At 46.7% G+C, this 13,024-nt stretch overlaps 1 protein-coding gene and 68 non-coding genes across 69 annotated transcripts in view; 1 reads left to right on the forward strand and 68 right to left on the reverse strand.

Moving 5' to 3' along the window:
- Nucleotides 1-13,024, forward strand: part of LOC145204722 (pappalysin-1-like) — a 126,022-nt gene that overhangs the window by 97,814 nt on the left and 15,184 nt on the right. The window lies entirely within an intron of this gene.
- Trnan-guu (transfer RNA asparagine (anticodon GUU)) lies at nt 48-121 on the reverse strand. Its single transcript has one exon. It is a non-coding gene; the product is annotated as a tRNA-Asn (tRNA).
- Trnaa-agc (transfer RNA alanine (anticodon AGC)) lies at nt 189-261 on the reverse strand. The gene has a single exon. It is a non-coding gene; the product is annotated as a tRNA-Ala (tRNA).
- Trnat-agu (transfer RNA threonine (anticodon AGU)) lies at nt 365-436 on the reverse strand. The gene has a single exon. It is a non-coding gene; the product is annotated as a tRNA-Thr (tRNA).
- Trnai-uau (transfer RNA isoleucine (anticodon UAU)) lies at nt 508-597 on the reverse strand. The gene is given in 2 exon segments: nt 508-543; nt 560-597. It is a non-coding gene; the product is annotated as a tRNA-Ile (tRNA).
- Trnat-cgu (transfer RNA threonine (anticodon CGU)) lies at nt 665-736 on the reverse strand. The gene has a single exon. It is a non-coding gene; the product is annotated as a tRNA-Thr (tRNA).
- On the reverse strand, nt 873-946 carry Trnan-guu (transfer RNA asparagine (anticodon GUU)). Its single transcript has one exon. It is a non-coding gene; the product is annotated as a tRNA-Asn (tRNA).
- On the reverse strand, nt 1,189-1,260 carry Trnat-agu (transfer RNA threonine (anticodon AGU)). Its single transcript has one exon. It is a non-coding gene; the product is annotated as a tRNA-Thr (tRNA).
- On the reverse strand, nt 1,332-1,421 carry Trnai-uau (transfer RNA isoleucine (anticodon UAU)). The gene is given in 2 exon segments: nt 1,332-1,367; nt 1,384-1,421. It is a non-coding gene; the product is annotated as a tRNA-Ile (tRNA).
- Trnaa-cgc (transfer RNA alanine (anticodon CGC)) lies at nt 1,489-1,560 on the reverse strand. The gene has a single exon. It is a non-coding gene; the product is annotated as a tRNA-Ala (tRNA).
- On the reverse strand, nt 1,697-1,770 carry Trnan-guu (transfer RNA asparagine (anticodon GUU)). The gene has a single exon. It is a non-coding gene; the product is annotated as a tRNA-Asn (tRNA).
- On the reverse strand, nt 1,838-1,910 carry Trnaa-agc (transfer RNA alanine (anticodon AGC)). Its single transcript has one exon. It is a non-coding gene; the product is annotated as a tRNA-Ala (tRNA).
- On the reverse strand, nt 2,013-2,084 carry Trnat-agu (transfer RNA threonine (anticodon AGU)). Its single transcript has one exon. It is a non-coding gene; the product is annotated as a tRNA-Thr (tRNA).
- On the reverse strand, nt 2,156-2,245 carry Trnai-uau (transfer RNA isoleucine (anticodon UAU)). The gene is given in 2 exon segments: nt 2,156-2,191; nt 2,208-2,245. It is a non-coding gene; the product is annotated as a tRNA-Ile (tRNA).
- Nucleotides 2,313-2,384, reverse strand: Trnat-cgu (transfer RNA threonine (anticodon CGU)). The gene has a single exon. It is a non-coding gene; the product is annotated as a tRNA-Thr (tRNA).
- On the reverse strand, nt 2,521-2,594 carry Trnan-guu (transfer RNA asparagine (anticodon GUU)). Its single transcript has one exon. It is a non-coding gene; the product is annotated as a tRNA-Asn (tRNA).
- Trnat-agu (transfer RNA threonine (anticodon AGU)) lies at nt 2,838-2,909 on the reverse strand. The gene has a single exon. It is a non-coding gene; the product is annotated as a tRNA-Thr (tRNA).
- On the reverse strand, nt 2,981-3,070 carry Trnai-uau (transfer RNA isoleucine (anticodon UAU)). The gene is given in 2 exon segments: nt 2,981-3,016; nt 3,033-3,070. It is a non-coding gene; the product is annotated as a tRNA-Ile (tRNA).
- Nucleotides 3,346-3,419, reverse strand: Trnan-guu (transfer RNA asparagine (anticodon GUU)). The gene has a single exon. It is a non-coding gene; the product is annotated as a tRNA-Asn (tRNA).
- Nucleotides 3,662-3,733, reverse strand: Trnat-agu (transfer RNA threonine (anticodon AGU)). Its single transcript has one exon. It is a non-coding gene; the product is annotated as a tRNA-Thr (tRNA).
- Trnai-uau (transfer RNA isoleucine (anticodon UAU)) lies at nt 3,805-3,894 on the reverse strand. The gene is given in 2 exon segments: nt 3,805-3,840; nt 3,857-3,894. It is a non-coding gene; the product is annotated as a tRNA-Ile (tRNA).
- On the reverse strand, nt 3,962-4,033 carry Trnaa-cgc (transfer RNA alanine (anticodon CGC)). The gene has a single exon. It is a non-coding gene; the product is annotated as a tRNA-Ala (tRNA).
- Trnan-guu (transfer RNA asparagine (anticodon GUU)) lies at nt 4,170-4,243 on the reverse strand. Its single transcript has one exon. It is a non-coding gene; the product is annotated as a tRNA-Asn (tRNA).
- Nucleotides 4,311-4,383, reverse strand: Trnaa-agc (transfer RNA alanine (anticodon AGC)). The gene has a single exon. It is a non-coding gene; the product is annotated as a tRNA-Ala (tRNA).
- On the reverse strand, nt 4,487-4,558 carry Trnat-agu (transfer RNA threonine (anticodon AGU)). Its single transcript has one exon. It is a non-coding gene; the product is annotated as a tRNA-Thr (tRNA).
- On the reverse strand, nt 4,630-4,719 carry Trnai-uau (transfer RNA isoleucine (anticodon UAU)). The gene is given in 2 exon segments: nt 4,630-4,665; nt 4,682-4,719. It is a non-coding gene; the product is annotated as a tRNA-Ile (tRNA).
- Nucleotides 4,787-4,858, reverse strand: Trnat-cgu (transfer RNA threonine (anticodon CGU)). Its single transcript has one exon. It is a non-coding gene; the product is annotated as a tRNA-Thr (tRNA).
- On the reverse strand, nt 4,995-5,068 carry Trnan-guu (transfer RNA asparagine (anticodon GUU)). The gene has a single exon. It is a non-coding gene; the product is annotated as a tRNA-Asn (tRNA).
- Nucleotides 5,311-5,382, reverse strand: Trnat-agu (transfer RNA threonine (anticodon AGU)). Its single transcript has one exon. It is a non-coding gene; the product is annotated as a tRNA-Thr (tRNA).
- On the reverse strand, nt 5,454-5,543 carry Trnai-uau (transfer RNA isoleucine (anticodon UAU)). The gene is given in 2 exon segments: nt 5,454-5,489; nt 5,506-5,543. It is a non-coding gene; the product is annotated as a tRNA-Ile (tRNA).
- On the reverse strand, nt 5,611-5,682 carry Trnaa-cgc (transfer RNA alanine (anticodon CGC)). The gene has a single exon. It is a non-coding gene; the product is annotated as a tRNA-Ala (tRNA).
- On the reverse strand, nt 5,819-5,892 carry Trnan-guu (transfer RNA asparagine (anticodon GUU)). Its single transcript has one exon. It is a non-coding gene; the product is annotated as a tRNA-Asn (tRNA).
- On the reverse strand, nt 5,960-6,032 carry Trnaa-agc (transfer RNA alanine (anticodon AGC)). The gene has a single exon. It is a non-coding gene; the product is annotated as a tRNA-Ala (tRNA).
- On the reverse strand, nt 6,136-6,207 carry Trnat-agu (transfer RNA threonine (anticodon AGU)). The gene has a single exon. It is a non-coding gene; the product is annotated as a tRNA-Thr (tRNA).
- Trnai-uau (transfer RNA isoleucine (anticodon UAU)) lies at nt 6,279-6,368 on the reverse strand. Its single transcript is given in 2 exon segments — nt 6,279-6,314; nt 6,331-6,368. It is a non-coding gene; the product is annotated as a tRNA-Ile (tRNA).
- Trnat-cgu (transfer RNA threonine (anticodon CGU)) lies at nt 6,436-6,507 on the reverse strand. The gene has a single exon. It is a non-coding gene; the product is annotated as a tRNA-Thr (tRNA).
- Trnan-guu (transfer RNA asparagine (anticodon GUU)) lies at nt 6,644-6,717 on the reverse strand. Its single transcript has one exon. It is a non-coding gene; the product is annotated as a tRNA-Asn (tRNA).
- Nucleotides 6,960-7,031, reverse strand: Trnat-agu (transfer RNA threonine (anticodon AGU)). The gene has a single exon. It is a non-coding gene; the product is annotated as a tRNA-Thr (tRNA).
- Nucleotides 7,103-7,192, reverse strand: Trnai-uau (transfer RNA isoleucine (anticodon UAU)). Its single transcript is given in 2 exon segments — nt 7,103-7,138; nt 7,155-7,192. It is a non-coding gene; the product is annotated as a tRNA-Ile (tRNA).
- Trnaa-cgc (transfer RNA alanine (anticodon CGC)) lies at nt 7,260-7,331 on the reverse strand. The gene has a single exon. It is a non-coding gene; the product is annotated as a tRNA-Ala (tRNA).
- On the reverse strand, nt 7,468-7,541 carry Trnan-guu (transfer RNA asparagine (anticodon GUU)). Its single transcript has one exon. It is a non-coding gene; the product is annotated as a tRNA-Asn (tRNA).
- Trnaa-agc (transfer RNA alanine (anticodon AGC)) lies at nt 7,609-7,681 on the reverse strand. Its single transcript has one exon. It is a non-coding gene; the product is annotated as a tRNA-Ala (tRNA).
- Nucleotides 7,785-7,856, reverse strand: Trnat-agu (transfer RNA threonine (anticodon AGU)). Its single transcript has one exon. It is a non-coding gene; the product is annotated as a tRNA-Thr (tRNA).
- Nucleotides 7,928-8,017, reverse strand: Trnai-uau (transfer RNA isoleucine (anticodon UAU)). The gene is given in 2 exon segments: nt 7,928-7,963; nt 7,980-8,017. It is a non-coding gene; the product is annotated as a tRNA-Ile (tRNA).
- On the reverse strand, nt 8,085-8,156 carry Trnat-cgu (transfer RNA threonine (anticodon CGU)). Its single transcript has one exon. It is a non-coding gene; the product is annotated as a tRNA-Thr (tRNA).
- Nucleotides 8,293-8,366, reverse strand: Trnan-guu (transfer RNA asparagine (anticodon GUU)). Its single transcript has one exon. It is a non-coding gene; the product is annotated as a tRNA-Asn (tRNA).
- Trnat-agu (transfer RNA threonine (anticodon AGU)) lies at nt 8,609-8,680 on the reverse strand. Its single transcript has one exon. It is a non-coding gene; the product is annotated as a tRNA-Thr (tRNA).
- On the reverse strand, nt 8,752-8,841 carry Trnai-uau (transfer RNA isoleucine (anticodon UAU)). The gene is given in 2 exon segments: nt 8,752-8,787; nt 8,804-8,841. It is a non-coding gene; the product is annotated as a tRNA-Ile (tRNA).
- On the reverse strand, nt 8,909-8,980 carry Trnaa-cgc (transfer RNA alanine (anticodon CGC)). Its single transcript has one exon. It is a non-coding gene; the product is annotated as a tRNA-Ala (tRNA).
- Nucleotides 9,117-9,190, reverse strand: Trnan-guu (transfer RNA asparagine (anticodon GUU)). The gene has a single exon. It is a non-coding gene; the product is annotated as a tRNA-Asn (tRNA).
- Trnaa-agc (transfer RNA alanine (anticodon AGC)) lies at nt 9,258-9,330 on the reverse strand. The gene has a single exon. It is a non-coding gene; the product is annotated as a tRNA-Ala (tRNA).
- On the reverse strand, nt 9,433-9,504 carry Trnat-agu (transfer RNA threonine (anticodon AGU)). The gene has a single exon. It is a non-coding gene; the product is annotated as a tRNA-Thr (tRNA).
- Trnai-uau (transfer RNA isoleucine (anticodon UAU)) lies at nt 9,576-9,665 on the reverse strand. The gene is given in 2 exon segments: nt 9,576-9,611; nt 9,628-9,665. It is a non-coding gene; the product is annotated as a tRNA-Ile (tRNA).
- Nucleotides 9,733-9,804, reverse strand: Trnat-cgu (transfer RNA threonine (anticodon CGU)). Its single transcript has one exon. It is a non-coding gene; the product is annotated as a tRNA-Thr (tRNA).
- On the reverse strand, nt 9,941-10,014 carry Trnan-guu (transfer RNA asparagine (anticodon GUU)). Its single transcript has one exon. It is a non-coding gene; the product is annotated as a tRNA-Asn (tRNA).
- Nucleotides 10,258-10,329, reverse strand: Trnat-agu (transfer RNA threonine (anticodon AGU)). Its single transcript has one exon. It is a non-coding gene; the product is annotated as a tRNA-Thr (tRNA).
- On the reverse strand, nt 10,401-10,490 carry Trnai-uau (transfer RNA isoleucine (anticodon UAU)). The gene is given in 2 exon segments: nt 10,401-10,436; nt 10,453-10,490. It is a non-coding gene; the product is annotated as a tRNA-Ile (tRNA).
- Trnan-guu (transfer RNA asparagine (anticodon GUU)) lies at nt 10,766-10,839 on the reverse strand. Its single transcript has one exon. It is a non-coding gene; the product is annotated as a tRNA-Asn (tRNA).
- On the reverse strand, nt 11,082-11,153 carry Trnat-agu (transfer RNA threonine (anticodon AGU)). The gene has a single exon. It is a non-coding gene; the product is annotated as a tRNA-Thr (tRNA).
- Nucleotides 11,225-11,314, reverse strand: Trnai-uau (transfer RNA isoleucine (anticodon UAU)). Its single transcript is given in 2 exon segments — nt 11,225-11,260; nt 11,277-11,314. It is a non-coding gene; the product is annotated as a tRNA-Ile (tRNA).
- Nucleotides 11,382-11,453, reverse strand: Trnaa-cgc (transfer RNA alanine (anticodon CGC)). The gene has a single exon. It is a non-coding gene; the product is annotated as a tRNA-Ala (tRNA).
- On the reverse strand, nt 11,590-11,663 carry Trnan-guu (transfer RNA asparagine (anticodon GUU)). Its single transcript has one exon. It is a non-coding gene; the product is annotated as a tRNA-Asn (tRNA).
- Nucleotides 11,731-11,803, reverse strand: Trnaa-agc (transfer RNA alanine (anticodon AGC)). The gene has a single exon. It is a non-coding gene; the product is annotated as a tRNA-Ala (tRNA).
- On the reverse strand, nt 11,907-11,978 carry Trnat-agu (transfer RNA threonine (anticodon AGU)). Its single transcript has one exon. It is a non-coding gene; the product is annotated as a tRNA-Thr (tRNA).
- Trnai-uau (transfer RNA isoleucine (anticodon UAU)) lies at nt 12,050-12,139 on the reverse strand. The gene is given in 2 exon segments: nt 12,050-12,085; nt 12,102-12,139. It is a non-coding gene; the product is annotated as a tRNA-Ile (tRNA).
- On the reverse strand, nt 12,207-12,278 carry Trnat-cgu (transfer RNA threonine (anticodon CGU)). The gene has a single exon. It is a non-coding gene; the product is annotated as a tRNA-Thr (tRNA).
- On the reverse strand, nt 12,415-12,488 carry Trnan-guu (transfer RNA asparagine (anticodon GUU)). The gene has a single exon. It is a non-coding gene; the product is annotated as a tRNA-Asn (tRNA).
- On the reverse strand, nt 12,731-12,802 carry Trnat-agu (transfer RNA threonine (anticodon AGU)). Its single transcript has one exon. It is a non-coding gene; the product is annotated as a tRNA-Thr (tRNA).
- On the reverse strand, nt 12,874-12,963 carry Trnai-uau (transfer RNA isoleucine (anticodon UAU)). Its single transcript is given in 2 exon segments — nt 12,874-12,909; nt 12,926-12,963. It is a non-coding gene; the product is annotated as a tRNA-Ile (tRNA).

Below are 13,024 nucleotides of genomic sequence, written 5' to 3' on the forward strand. Positions count from 1 at the left end.
AAAAACTTCCGTGTTTTCTTTGTTTGGAAAACAAAAATCTTTTAAGACGTCCCTGGGTGGGCTCGAACCGCCAACCTTTCGGTTAACAGCCGAACGCGCTAACCGATTGCGCCACAGAGACGTACGAGTGATTTTGGATTAATTTCCAATAATAAAGTGGCAACAATGAAATTCGGAATGAAGAAAAGTGGAGATGCCGGGCATCGATCCCGGTACCTCGCGCATGCTAAGCGCGCGCTCTACCATCTGAGCTACATCCCCGTCGAGTGTTTAATGAGGTTTACGCGAGTTTACGCAATGGTTCCAAAGTGTTGTAAAAAGAGAAAGGAAAAAACTTCCAGATATGGCATGCTTGTTTAAAATGAGGCGCCACTGGGGATCGAACCCAGGATCTCCTGTTTACTAGACAGGCGCTTTACCACTAAGCCATGGCGCCAGGGATGTGTTGCTGTTGGTACATTTGGTTCACAATCTTACCAGTTTTGAGTTGGCCTCAAAGAAAAGGTTTGCTCCAGGTGAGGCTCGAACTCACAACCTCCGCATATCTCCGTAACTGTTGTATAAGGACGGCGCGCTAACCGATTGCGCCACTGGAGCTGTGATTTGTACGAAAAGCTGATACTTCAAAGCATGCTTGCTGTTAGGTTTTTAGCAAAACGATGATTGCCTCCAGCGAGGTTTGAACTGGCGACCCCTGGTTTACGAGACCAGTGCTCTACCACTGAACTATAGAGACACTTTTCGGATAGACTGCGCACTTGGCCGATTATTGTGATCTGAAAATGTTTGCTTTGAAAAACTGTCATGATACGACGCAAGTTGTCCAAAAACTTCCGTGTTTTCTTTGTTTGGAAAACAAAAATCTTTTAAGACGTCCCTGGGTGGGCTCGAACCACCAACCTTTCGGTTAACAGCCGAACGCGCTAACCGATTGCGCCACAGAGACGTACGAGTGTTTTTGGATTAATTTCCAATAAGAAAGTGGTAACAATGAAATTCGCGAAGAAGAAAAGTGGAGATGCCGGGCATCAATCCCGGTACCTCGCGCATGCTAAGCGCGGGCTCTACCATCTGAGCTACATCTCCGTCGAGTGTTTAGTGAGGTTTACGCGAGTTTACGCAATGGTTCCAAAGTGTTGTAAAAAGAGAAAGGAAAAACTTCCAGATATGGCATGCTTGTTTAAAAAGAGGCGCCACTGGGGATCGAACCCAGGATCTCCTGTTTACTAGGCTGGCGCTTTACCACTAAGCCATGGCGCCAGGGATGTGTTGCTGTTGGTACATTTGGGTCACAATTTTACCAGTTTTGAGTTGGCTTTAAAGAAAAGGTTTGGTCCAGGTAAGGCTCGAACTCACAACCTCCGCATATCTCCGTAACTGTTGTATAAGTACGGCGCGCTAACCGATTGCGCCACTGGAGCTGTGATTTGTACGAAAAGCTGACACTTCAAAGCATGCTTGCTGTTAGGTTTTTAGCAAAACGATGATTGCCTCCAGCGAGGTTTGAACTCGCGACCCCTGGTTTGCGAGACCAGTGCTCTACCACTGAGCTATAGAGACACTTTTAGGATAGACTGCGCACTTGGCCGATTATTGTGATCTGAAAATGTTTGCTTTGAAAAACTGTCATGATACGACGCAAGTTGTCCAAAAACTTCCGTGTTTTCTTTGTTTGGAAAACAAAAATCTTTTAAGACGTCCCTGGGTGGGCTCGAACCACCAACCTTTCGGTTAACAGCCGAACGCGCTAACCGATTGCGCCACACAGACGTACGAGTGTTTTTGGATTAATTTCCAATAAGAAAGTGGTAACAATGAAATTCGCGAAGAAGAAAAGTGGAGATGCCGGGCATCGATCCCGGTACCTCGCGCATGCTAAGCGCGCGCTCTACCATCTGAGCTACATCCCCGTCGAGTGTTTAGTGAGGTTTACGCGAGTTTACGCAATGGTTCCAAAGTGTTGTAAAAAGAGAAAGGAAAAACTTCCAGATATGGCATGCTTGTTTAAAATGAGGCGCCACTGGGGATCGAACCCAGGATCTCCTGTTTACTAGACAGGCGCTTTACCACTAAGCCATGGCGCCAGGGATGTGTTGCTGTTGGTACATTTGGTTCACAATCTTACCAGTTTTGAGTTGGCCTCAAAGAAAAGGTTTGCTCCAGGTGAGGCTCGAACTCACAACCTCCGCATATCTCCGTAACTGTTGTATAAGTAGGGCGCGCTAACCGATTGCGCCACTGGAGCTGTGATTTGTACGAAAAGCTGACACTTCAAAGCATGCTTGCTGTTAGGTTTTTAGCAAAACGATGATTGCCTCCAGCGAGGTTTGAACTCGCGACCCCCGGTTTACGAGACCAGTGCTCTACCACTGAGCTATAGAGACACTTTTCGGATAGACTGCGCACTTGGCCGATTAATCTGATCTGAAAATGTTTGCTTTGAAAAACTGTCATGATACGACGCAAGTTGTCCAAAAACTTCCGTGTTTTCTTTGTTTGGAAAACAAAAATCTTTTAAGACGTCCCTGGGTGGGCTCGAACCACCAACCTTTCGGTTAACAGCCGAACGCGCTAACCGATTGCGCCACAGAGACGTACGAGTGATTTGGGATTAATTTCCAATAAGAAAGTGGCAACAATGAAATTCGGAATGAAGAAAAGTGGAGATGCTGGGCATCGATCCCGGTACCTCGCGCATGCTAAGCGCGCGCTCTACCATCTGAGCTACATCCCCGTCGAGTGTTTAATGAGGTTTACGCGAGTTTACGCAATGGTTCCAAAGTGTTGTAAAAAGAGAAAGGAAAAAACTTCCAGATATGGCATGCTTGTTTAAAATGAGGCGCCACTGGGGATCGAACCCAGGATCTCCTGTTTACTAGACAGGCGCTTTACCACTAAGCCATGGCGCCAGGGATGTGTTGCTGTTGGTACATTTGGTTCACAATCTTACCAGTTTTGAGTTGGCCTCAAAGAAAAGGTTTGCTCCAGGTGAGGCTCGAACTCACAACCTCCGCATATCTCCGTAACTGTTGTATAAGGACGGCGCGCTAACCGATTGCGCCACTGGAGCTGTGATTTGTACGAAAAGCTGATACTTCAAAGCATGCTTGCTGTTAGGTTTTTAGCAAAACGATGATTGCCTCCAGCGAGGTTTGAACTGGCGACCCCTGGTTTACGAGACCAGTCCTCTACCACTGAACTATAGAGACACTTTTCGGATAGACTGCGCACTTGGCCGATTATTGTGATCTGAAAATGTTTGCTTTGAAAAACTGTCATGATACGACGCAAGTTGTCCAAAAACTTCCGTGTTTTCTTTGTTTGGAAAACAAAAATCTTTTAAGACGTCCCTGGGTGGGCTCGAACCACCAACCTTTCGGTTAACAGCCGAACGCGCTAACCGATTGCGCCACAGAGACGTACGAGTGTTTTTGGATTAATTTCCAATAAGAAAGTGGTAACAATGAAATTCGCGAAGAAGAAAAGTGGAGATGCCGGGCATCAATCCCGGTACCTCGCGCATGCTAAGCGCGGGCTCTACCATCTGAGCTACATCTCCGTCGAGTGTTTAGTGAGGTTTACGCGAGTTTACGCAATGGTTCCAAAGTGTTGTAAAAAGAGAAAGGAAAAACTTCCAGATATGGCATGCTTGTTTAAAAAGAGGCGCCACTGGGGATCGAACCCAGGATCTCCTGTTTACTAGGCTGGCGCTTTACCACTAAGCCATGGCGCCAGGGATGTGTTGCTGTTGGTACATTTGGGTCACAATTTTACCAGTTTTGAGTTGGCTTTAAAGAAAAGGTTTGGTCCAGGTGAGGCTCGAACTCACAACCTCCGCATATCTCCGTAACTGTTGTATAAGTACGGCGCGCTAACCGATTGCGCCACTGGAGCTGTGATTTGTACGAAAAGCTGACACTTCAAAGCATGCTTGCTGTTAGGTGTTTAGCAAAACGATGATTGCCTCCAGCGAGGTTTGAACTCGCGACCCCTGGTTTGCGAGACCAGTGCTCTACCACTGAGCTATAGAGACACTTTTAGGATAGACTGCGCACTTGGCCGATTATTGTGATCTGAAAATGTTTGCTTTGAAAAACTGTCATGATACGACGCAAGTTGTCCAAAAACTTCCGTGTTTTCTTTGTTTGGAAAACAAAAATCTTTTAAGACGTCCCTGGGTGGGCTCGAACCGCCAACCTTTCGGTTAACAGCCGAACGCGCTAACCGATTGCGCCACAGAGACGTACGAGTGATTTTGGATTAATTTCCAATAATAAAGTGGCAACAATGAAATTCGGAATGAAGAAAAGTGGAGATGCCGGGCATCGATCCCGGTACCTCGCGCATGCTAAGCGCGCGCTCTACCATCTGAGCTACATCCCCGTCGAGTGTTTAATGAGGTTTACGCGAGTTTACGCAATGGTTCCAAAGTGTTGTAAAAAGAGAAAGGAAAAAACTTCCAGATATGGCATGCTTGTTTAAAATGAGGCGCCACTGGGGATCGAACCCAGGATCTCCTGTTTACTAGACAGGCGCTTTACCACTAAGCCATGGCGCCAGGGATGTGTTGCTGTTGGTACATTTGGTTCACAATCTTACCAGTTTTGAGTTGGCCTCAAAGAAAAGGTTTGCTCCAGGTGAGGCTCGAACTCACAACCTCCGCATATCTCCGTAACTGTTGTATAAGGACGGCGCGCTAACCGATTGCGCCACTGGAGCTGTGATTTGTACGAAAAGCTGATACTTCAAAGCATGCTTGCTGTTAGGTTTTTAGCAAAACGATGATTGCCTCCAGCGAGGTTTGAACTGGCGACCCCTGGTTTACGAGACCAGTGCTCTACCACTGAACTATAGAGACACTTTTCGGATAGACTGCGCACTTGGCCGATTATTGTGATCTGAAAATGTTTGCTTTGAAAAACTGTCATGATACGACGCAAGTTGTCCAAAAACTTCCGTGTTTTCTTTGTTTGGAAAACAAAAATCTTTTAAGACGTCCCTGGGTGGGCTCGAACCACCAACCTTTCGGTTAACAGCCGAACGCGCTAACCGATTGCGCCACAGAGACGTACGAGTGTTTTTGGATTAATTTCCAATAAGAAAGTGGTAACAATGAAATTCGCGAAGAAGAAAAGTGGAGATGTCGGGCATCAATCCCGGTACCTCGCGCATGCTAAGCGCGGGCTCTACCATCTGAGCTACATCTCCGTCGAGTGTTTAGTGAGGTTTACGCGAGTTTACGCAATGGTTCCAAAGTGTTGTAAAAAGAGAAAGGAAAAACTTCCAGATATGGCATGCTTGTTTAAAAAGAGGCGCCACTGGGGATCGAACCCAGGATCTCCTGTTTACTAGGCTGGCGCTTTACCACTAAGCCATGGCGCCAGGGATGTGTTGCTGTTGGTACATTTGGGTCACAATCTTACCAGTTTTGAGTTGGCTTTAAAGAAAAGGTTTGGTCCAGGTAAGGCTCGAACTCACAACCTCCGCATATCTCCGTAACTGTTGTATAAGTACGGCGCGCTAACCGATTGCGCCACTGGAGCTGTGATTTGTACGAAAAGCTGACACTTCAAAGCATGCTTGCTGTTAGGTTTTTAGCAAAACGATGATTGCCTCCAGCGAGGTTTGAACTCGCGACCCCTGGTTTGCGAGACCAGTGCTCTACCACTGAGCTATAGAGACACTTTTAGGATAGACTGCGCACTTGGCCGATTATTGTGATCTGAAAATGTTTGCTTTGAAAAACTGTCATGATACGACGCAAGTTGTCCAAAAACTTCCGTGTTTTCTTTGTTTGGAAAACAAAAATCTTTTAAGACGTCCCTGGGTGGGCTCGAACCACCAACCTTTCGGTTAACAGCCGAACGCGCTAACCGATTGCGCCACACAGACGTACGAGTGTTTTTGGATTAATTTCCAATAAGAAAGTGGTAACAATGAAATTCGCGAAGAAGAAAAGTGGAGATGCCGGGCATCGATCCCGGTACCTCGCGCATGCTAAGCGCGCGCTCTACCATCTGAGCTACATCCCCGTCGAGTGTTTAATGAGGTTTACGCGAGTTTACGCAATGGTTCCAAAGTGTTGTAAAAAGAGAAAGGAAAAAACTTCCAGATATGGCATGCTTGTTTAAAATGAGGCGCCACTGGGGATCGAACCCAGGATCTCCTGTTTACTAGACAGGCGCTTTACCACTAAGCCATGGCGCCAGGGATGTGTTGCTGTTGGTACATTTGGTTCACAATCTTACCAGTTTTGAGTTGGCCTCAAAGAAAAGGTTTGCTCCAGGTGAGGCTCGAACTCACAACCTCCGCATATCTCCGTAACTGTTGTATAAGGACGGCGCGCTAACCGATTGCGCCACTGGAGCTGTGATTTGTACGAAAAGCTGATACTTCAAAGCATGCTTGCTGTTAGGTTTTTAGCAAAACGATGATTGCCTCCAGCGAGGTTTGAACTGGCGACCCCTGGTTTACGAGACCAGTGCTCTACCACTGAACTATAGAGACACTTTTCGGATAGACTGCGCACTTGGCCGATTATTGTGATCTGAAAATGTTTGCTTTGAAAAACTGTCATGATACGACGCAAGTTGTCCAAAAACTTCCGTGTTTTCTTTGTTTGGAAAACAAAAATCTTTTAAGACGTCCCTGGGTGGGCTCGAACCACCAACCTTTCGGTTAACAGCCGAACGCGCTAACCGATTGCGCCACAGAGACGTACGAGTGTTTTTGGATTAATTTCCAATAAGAAAGTGGTAACAATGAAATTCGCGAAGAAGAAAAGTGGAGATGCCGGGCATCAATCCCGGTACCTCGCGCATGCTAAGCGCGGGCTCTACCATCTGAGCTACATCTCCGTCGAGTGTTTAGTGAGGTTTACGCGAGTTTACGCAATGGTTCCAAAGTGTTGTAAAAAGAGAAAGGAAAAACTTCCAGATATGGCATGCTTGTTTAAAAAGAGGCGCCACTGGGGATCGAACCCAGGATCTCCTGTTTACTAGGCTGGCGCTTTACCACTAAGCCATGGCGCCAGGGATGTGTTGCTGTTGGTACATTTGGGTCACAATTTTACCAGTTTTGAGTTGGCTTTAAAGAAAAGGTTTGGTCCAGGTGAGGCTCGAACTCACAACCTCCGCATATCTCCGTAACTGTTGTATAAGTACGGCGCGCTAACCGATTGCGCCACTGGAGCTGTGATTTGTACGAAAAGCTGACACTTCAAAGCATGCTTGCTGTTAGGTGTTTAGCAAAACGATGATTGCCTCCAGCGAGGTTTGAACTCGCGACCCCTGGTTTGCGAGACCAGTGCTCTACCACTGAGCTATAGAGACACTTTTAGGATAGACTGCGCACTTGGCCGATTATTGTGATCTGAAAATGTTTGCTTTGAAAAACTGTCATGATACGACGCAAGTTATCCAAAAACTTCCGTGTTTTCTTTGTTTGGAAAACAAAAATCTTTTAAGACGTCCCTGGGTGGGCTCGAACCGCCAACCTTTCGGTTAACAGCCGAACGCGCTAACCGATTGCGCCACAGAGACGTACGAGTGATTTTGGATTAATTTCCAATAATAAAGTGGCAACAATGAAATTCGGAATGAAGAAAAGTGGAGATGCCGGGCATCGATCCCGGTACCTCGCGCATGCTAAGCGCGCGCTCTACCATCTGAGCTACATCCCCGTCGAGTGTTTAATGAGGTTTACGCGAGTTTACGCAATGGTTCCAAAGTGTTGTAAAAAGAGAAAGGAAAAAACTTCCAGATATGGCATGCTTGTTTAAAATGAGGCGCCACTGGGGATCGAACCCAGGATCTCCTGTTTACTAGACAGGCGCTTTACCACTAAGCCATGGCGCCAGGGATGTGTTGCTGTTGGTACATTTGGTTCACAATCTTACCAGTTTTGAGTTGGCCTCAAAGAAAAGGTTTGCTCCAGGTGAGGCTCGAACTCACAACCTCCGCATATCTCCGTAACTGTTGTATAAGGACGGCGCGCTAACCGATTGCGCCACTGGAGCTGTGATTTGTACGAAAAGCTGATACTTCAAAGCATGCTTGCTGTTAGGTTTTTAGCAAAACGATGATTGCCTCCAGCGAGGTTTGAACTGGCGACCCCTGGTTTACGAGACCAGTGCTCTACCACTGAACTATAGAGACACTTTTCGGATAGACTGCGCACTTGGCCGATTATTGTGATCTGAAAATGTTTGCTTTGAAAAACTGTCATGATACGACGCAAGTTGTCCAAAAACTTCCGTGTTTTCTTTGTTTGGAAAACAAAAATCTTTTAAGACGTCCCTGGGTGGGCTCGAACCACCAACCTTTCGGTTAACAGCCGAACGCGCTAACCGATTGCGCCACAGAGACGTACGAGTGTTTTTGGATTAATTTCCAATAAGAAAGTGGTAACAATGAAATTCGCGAAGAAGAAAAGTGGAGATGCCGGGCATCAATCCCGGTACCTCGCGCATGCTAAGCGCGGGCTCTACCATCTGAGCTACATCTCCGTCGAGTGTTTAGTGAGGTTTACGCGAGTTTACGCAATGGTTCCAAAGTGTTGTAAAAAGAGAAAGGAAAAACTTCCAGATATGGCATGCTTGTTTAAAAAGAGGCGCCACTGGGGATCGAACCCAGGATCTCCTGTTTACTAGGCTGGCGCTTTACCACTAAGCCATGGCGCCAGGGATGTGTTGCTGTTGGTACATTTGGGTCACAATTTTACCAGTTTTGAGTTGGCTTTAAAGAAAAGGTTTGGTCCAGGTAAGGCTCGAACTCACAACCTCCGCATATCTCCGTAACTGTTGTATAAGTACGGCGCGCTAACCGATTGCGCCACTGGAGCTGTGATTTGTACGAAAAGCTGACACTTCAAAGCATGCTTGCTGTTAGGTTTTTAGCAAAACGATGATTGCCTCCAGCGAGGTTTGAACTCGCGACCCCTGGTTTGCGAGACCAGTGCTCTACCACTGAGCTATAGAGACACTTTTAGGATAGACTGCGCACTTGGCCGATTATTGTGATCTGAAAATGTTTGCTTTGAAAAACTGTCATGATACGACGCAAGTTGTCCAAAAACTTCCGTGTTTTCTTTGTTTGGAAAACAAAAATCTTTTAAGACGTCCCTGGGTGGGCTCGAACCACCAACCTTTCGGTTAACAGCCGAACGCGCTAACCGATTGCGCCACACAGACGTACGAGTGTTTTTGGATTAATTTCCAATAAGAAAGTGGTAACAATGAAATTCGCGAAGAAGAAAAGTGGAGATGCCGGGCATCGATCCCGGTACCTCGCGCATGCTAAGCGCGCGCTCTACCATCTGAGCTACATCCCCGTCGAGTGTTTAGTGAGGTTTACGCGAGTTTACGCAATGGTTCCAAAGTGTTGTAAAAAGAGAAAGGAAAAACTTCCAGATATGGCATGCTTGTTTAAAATGAGGCGCCACTGGGGATCGAACCCAGGATCTCCTGTTTACTAGACAGGCGCTTTACCACTAAGCCATGGCGCCAGGGATGTGTTGCTGTTGGTACATTTGGTTCACAATCTTACCAGTTTTGAGTTGGCCTCAAAGAAAAGGTTTGCTCCAGGTGAGGCTCGAACTCACAACCTCCGCATATCTCCGTAACTGTTGTATAAGTAGGGCGCGCTAACCGATTGCGCCACTGGAGCTGTGATTTGTACGAAAAGCTGACACTTCAAAGCATGCTTGCTGTTAGGTTTTTAGCAAAACGATGATTGCCTCCAGCGAGGTTTGAACTCGCGACCCCCGGTTTACGAGACCAGTGCTCTACCACTGAGCTATAGAGACACTTTTCGGATAGACTGCGCACTTGGCCGATTAATCTGATCTGAAAATGTTTGCTTTGAAAAACTGTCATGATACGACGCAAGTTGTCCAAAAACTTCCGTGTTTTCTTTGTTTGGAAAACAAAAATCTTTTAAGACGTCCCTGGGTGGGCTCGAACCACCAACCTTTCGGTTAACAGCCGAACGCGCTAACCGATTGCGCCACAGAGACGTACGAGTGATTTGGGATTAATTTCCAATAAGAAAGTGGCAACAATGAAATTCGGAATGAAGAAAAGTGGAGATGCTGGGCATCGATCCCGGTACCTCGCGCATGCTAAGCGCGCGCTCTACCATCTGAGCTACATCCCCGTCGAGTGTTTAATGAGGTTTACGCGAGTTTACGCAATGGTTCCAAAGTGTTGTAAAAAGAGAAAGGAAAAAACTTCCAGATATGGCATGCTTGTTTAAAATGAGGCGCCACTGGGGATCGAACCCAGGATCTCCTGTTTACTAGACAGGCGCTTTACCACTAAGCCATGGCGCCAGGGATGTGTTGCTGTTGGTACATTTGGTTCACAATCTTACCAGTTTTGAGTTGGCCTCAAAGAAAAGGTTTGCTCCAGGTGAGGCTCGAACTCACAACCTCCGCATATCTCCGTAACTGTTGTATAAGGACGGCGCGCTAACCGATTGCGCCACTGGAGCTGTGATTTGTACGAAAAGCTGATACTTCAAAGCATGCTTGCTGTTAGGTTTTTAGCAAAACGATGATTGCCTCCAGCGAGGTTTGAACTGGCGACCCCTGGTTTACGAGACCAGTCCTCTACCACTGAACTATAGAGACACTTTTCGGATAGACTGCGCACTTGGCCGATTATTGTGATCTGAAAATGTTTGCTTTGAAAAACTGTCATGATACGACGCAAGTTGTCCAAAAACTTCCGTGTTTTCTTTGTTTGGAAAACAAAAATCTTTTAAGACGTCCCTGGGTGGGCTCGAACCACCAACCTTTCGGTTAACAGCCGAACGCGCTAACCGATTGCGCCACAGAGACGTACGAGTGTTTTTGGATTAATTTCCAATAAGAAAGTGGTAACAATGAAATTCGCGAAGAAGAAAAGTGGAGATGCCGGGCATCAATCCCGGTACCTCGCGCATGCTAAGCGCGGGCTCTACCATCTGAGCTACATCTCCGTCGAGTGTTTAGTGAGGTTTACGCGAGTTTACGCAATGGTTCCAAAGTGTTGTAAAAAGAGAAAGGAAAAACTTCCAGATATGGCATGCTTGTTTAAAAAGAGGCGCCACTGGGGATCGAACCCAGGATCTCCTGTTTACTAGGCTGGCGCTTTACCACTAAGCCATGGCGCCAGGGATGTGTTGCTGTTGGTACATTTGGGTCACAATTTTACCAGTTTTGAGTTGGCTTTAAAGAAAAGGTTTGGTCCAGGTGAGGCTCGAACTCACAACCTCCGCATATCTCCGTAACTGTTGTATAAGTACGGCGCGCTAACCGATTGCGCCACTGGAGCTGTGATTTGTACGAAAAGCTGACACTTCAAAGCATGCTTGCTGTTAGGTGTTTAGCAAAACGATGATTGCCTCCAGCGAGGTTTGAACTCGCGACCCCTGGTTTGCGAGACCAGTGCTCTACCACTGAGCTATAGAGACACTTTTAGGATAGACTGCGCACTTGGCCGATTATTGTGATCTGAAAATGTTTGCTTTGAAAAACTGTCATGATACGACGCAAGTTGTCCAAAAACTTCCGTGTTTTCTTTGTTTGGAAAACAAAAATCTTTTAAGACGTCCCTGGGTGGGCTCGAACCGCCAACCTTTCGGTTAACAGCCGAACGCGCTAACCGATTGCGCCACAGAGACGTACGAGTGATTTTGGATTAATTTCCAATAATAAAGTGGCAACAATGAAATTCGGAATGAAGAAAAGTGGAGATGCCGGGCATCGATCCCGGTACCTCGCGCATGCTAAGCGCGCGCTCTACCATCTGAGCTACATCCCCGTCGAGTGTTTAATGAGGTTTACGCGAGTTTACGCAATGGTTCCAAAGTGTTGTAAAAAGAGAAAGGAAAAAACTTCCAGATATGGCATGCTTGTTTAAAATGAGGCGCCACTGGGGATCGAACCCAGGATCTCCTGTTTACTAGACAGGCGCTTTACCACTAAGCCATGGCGCCAGGGATGTGTTGCTGTTGGTACATTTGGTTCACAATCTTACCAGTTTTGAGTTGGCCTCAAAGAAAAGGTTTGCTCCAGGTGAGGCTCGAACTCACAACCTCCGCATATCTCCGTAACTGTTGTATAAGGACGGCGCGCTAACCGATTGCGCCACTGGAGCTGTGATTTGTACGAAAAGCTGATACTTCAAAGCATGCTTGCTGTTAGGTTTTTAGCAAAACGATGATTGCCTCCAGCGAGGTTTGAACTGGCGACCCCTGGTTTACGAGACCAGTGCTCTACCACTGAACTATAGAGACACTTTTCGGATAGACTGCGCACTTGGCCGATTATTGTGATCTGAAAATGTTTGCTTTGAAAAACTGTCATGATACGACGCAAGTTGTCCAAAAACTTCCGTGTTTTCTTTGTTTGGAAAACAAAAATCTTTTAAGACGTCCCTGGGTGGGCTCGAACCACCAACCTTTCGGTTAACAGCCGAACGCGCTAACCGATTGCGCCACAGAGACGTACGAGTGTTTTTGGATTAATTTCCAATAAGAAAGTGGTAACAATGAAATTCGCGAAGAAGAAAAGTGGAGATGCCGGGCATCAATCCCGGTACCTCGCGCATGCTAAGCGCGGGCTCTACCATCTGAGCTACATCTCCGTCGAGTGTTTAGTGAGGTTTACGCGAGTTTACGCAATGGTTCCAAAGTGTTGTAAAAAGAGAAAGGAAAAACTTCCAGATATGGCATGCTTGTTTAAAAAGAGGCGCCACTGGGGATCGAACCCAGGATCTCCTGTTTACTAGGCTGGCGCTTTACCACTAAGCCATGGCGCCAGGGATGTGTTGCTGTTGGTACATTTGGGTCACAATCTTACCAGTTTTGAGTTGGCTTTAAAGAAAAGGTTTGGTCCAGGTAAGGCTCGAACTCACAACCTCCGCATATCTCCGTAACTGTTGTATAAGTACGGCGCGCTAACCGATTGCGCCACTGGAGCTGTGATTTGTACGAAAAGCTGACACTTCAAAGCATGCTTGCTGTTAGGTTTTTAGCAAAAC

Source organism: Phallusia mammillata, chromosome 8 (assembly GCF_965637545.1).
Source record: "Phallusia mammillata chromosome 8, kaPhaMamm4.hap1.1, whole genome shotgun sequence".
Taxonomy (NCBI): Eukaryota; Metazoa; Chordata; class Ascidiacea; order Phlebobranchia; family Ascidiidae; genus Phallusia; species Phallusia mammillata.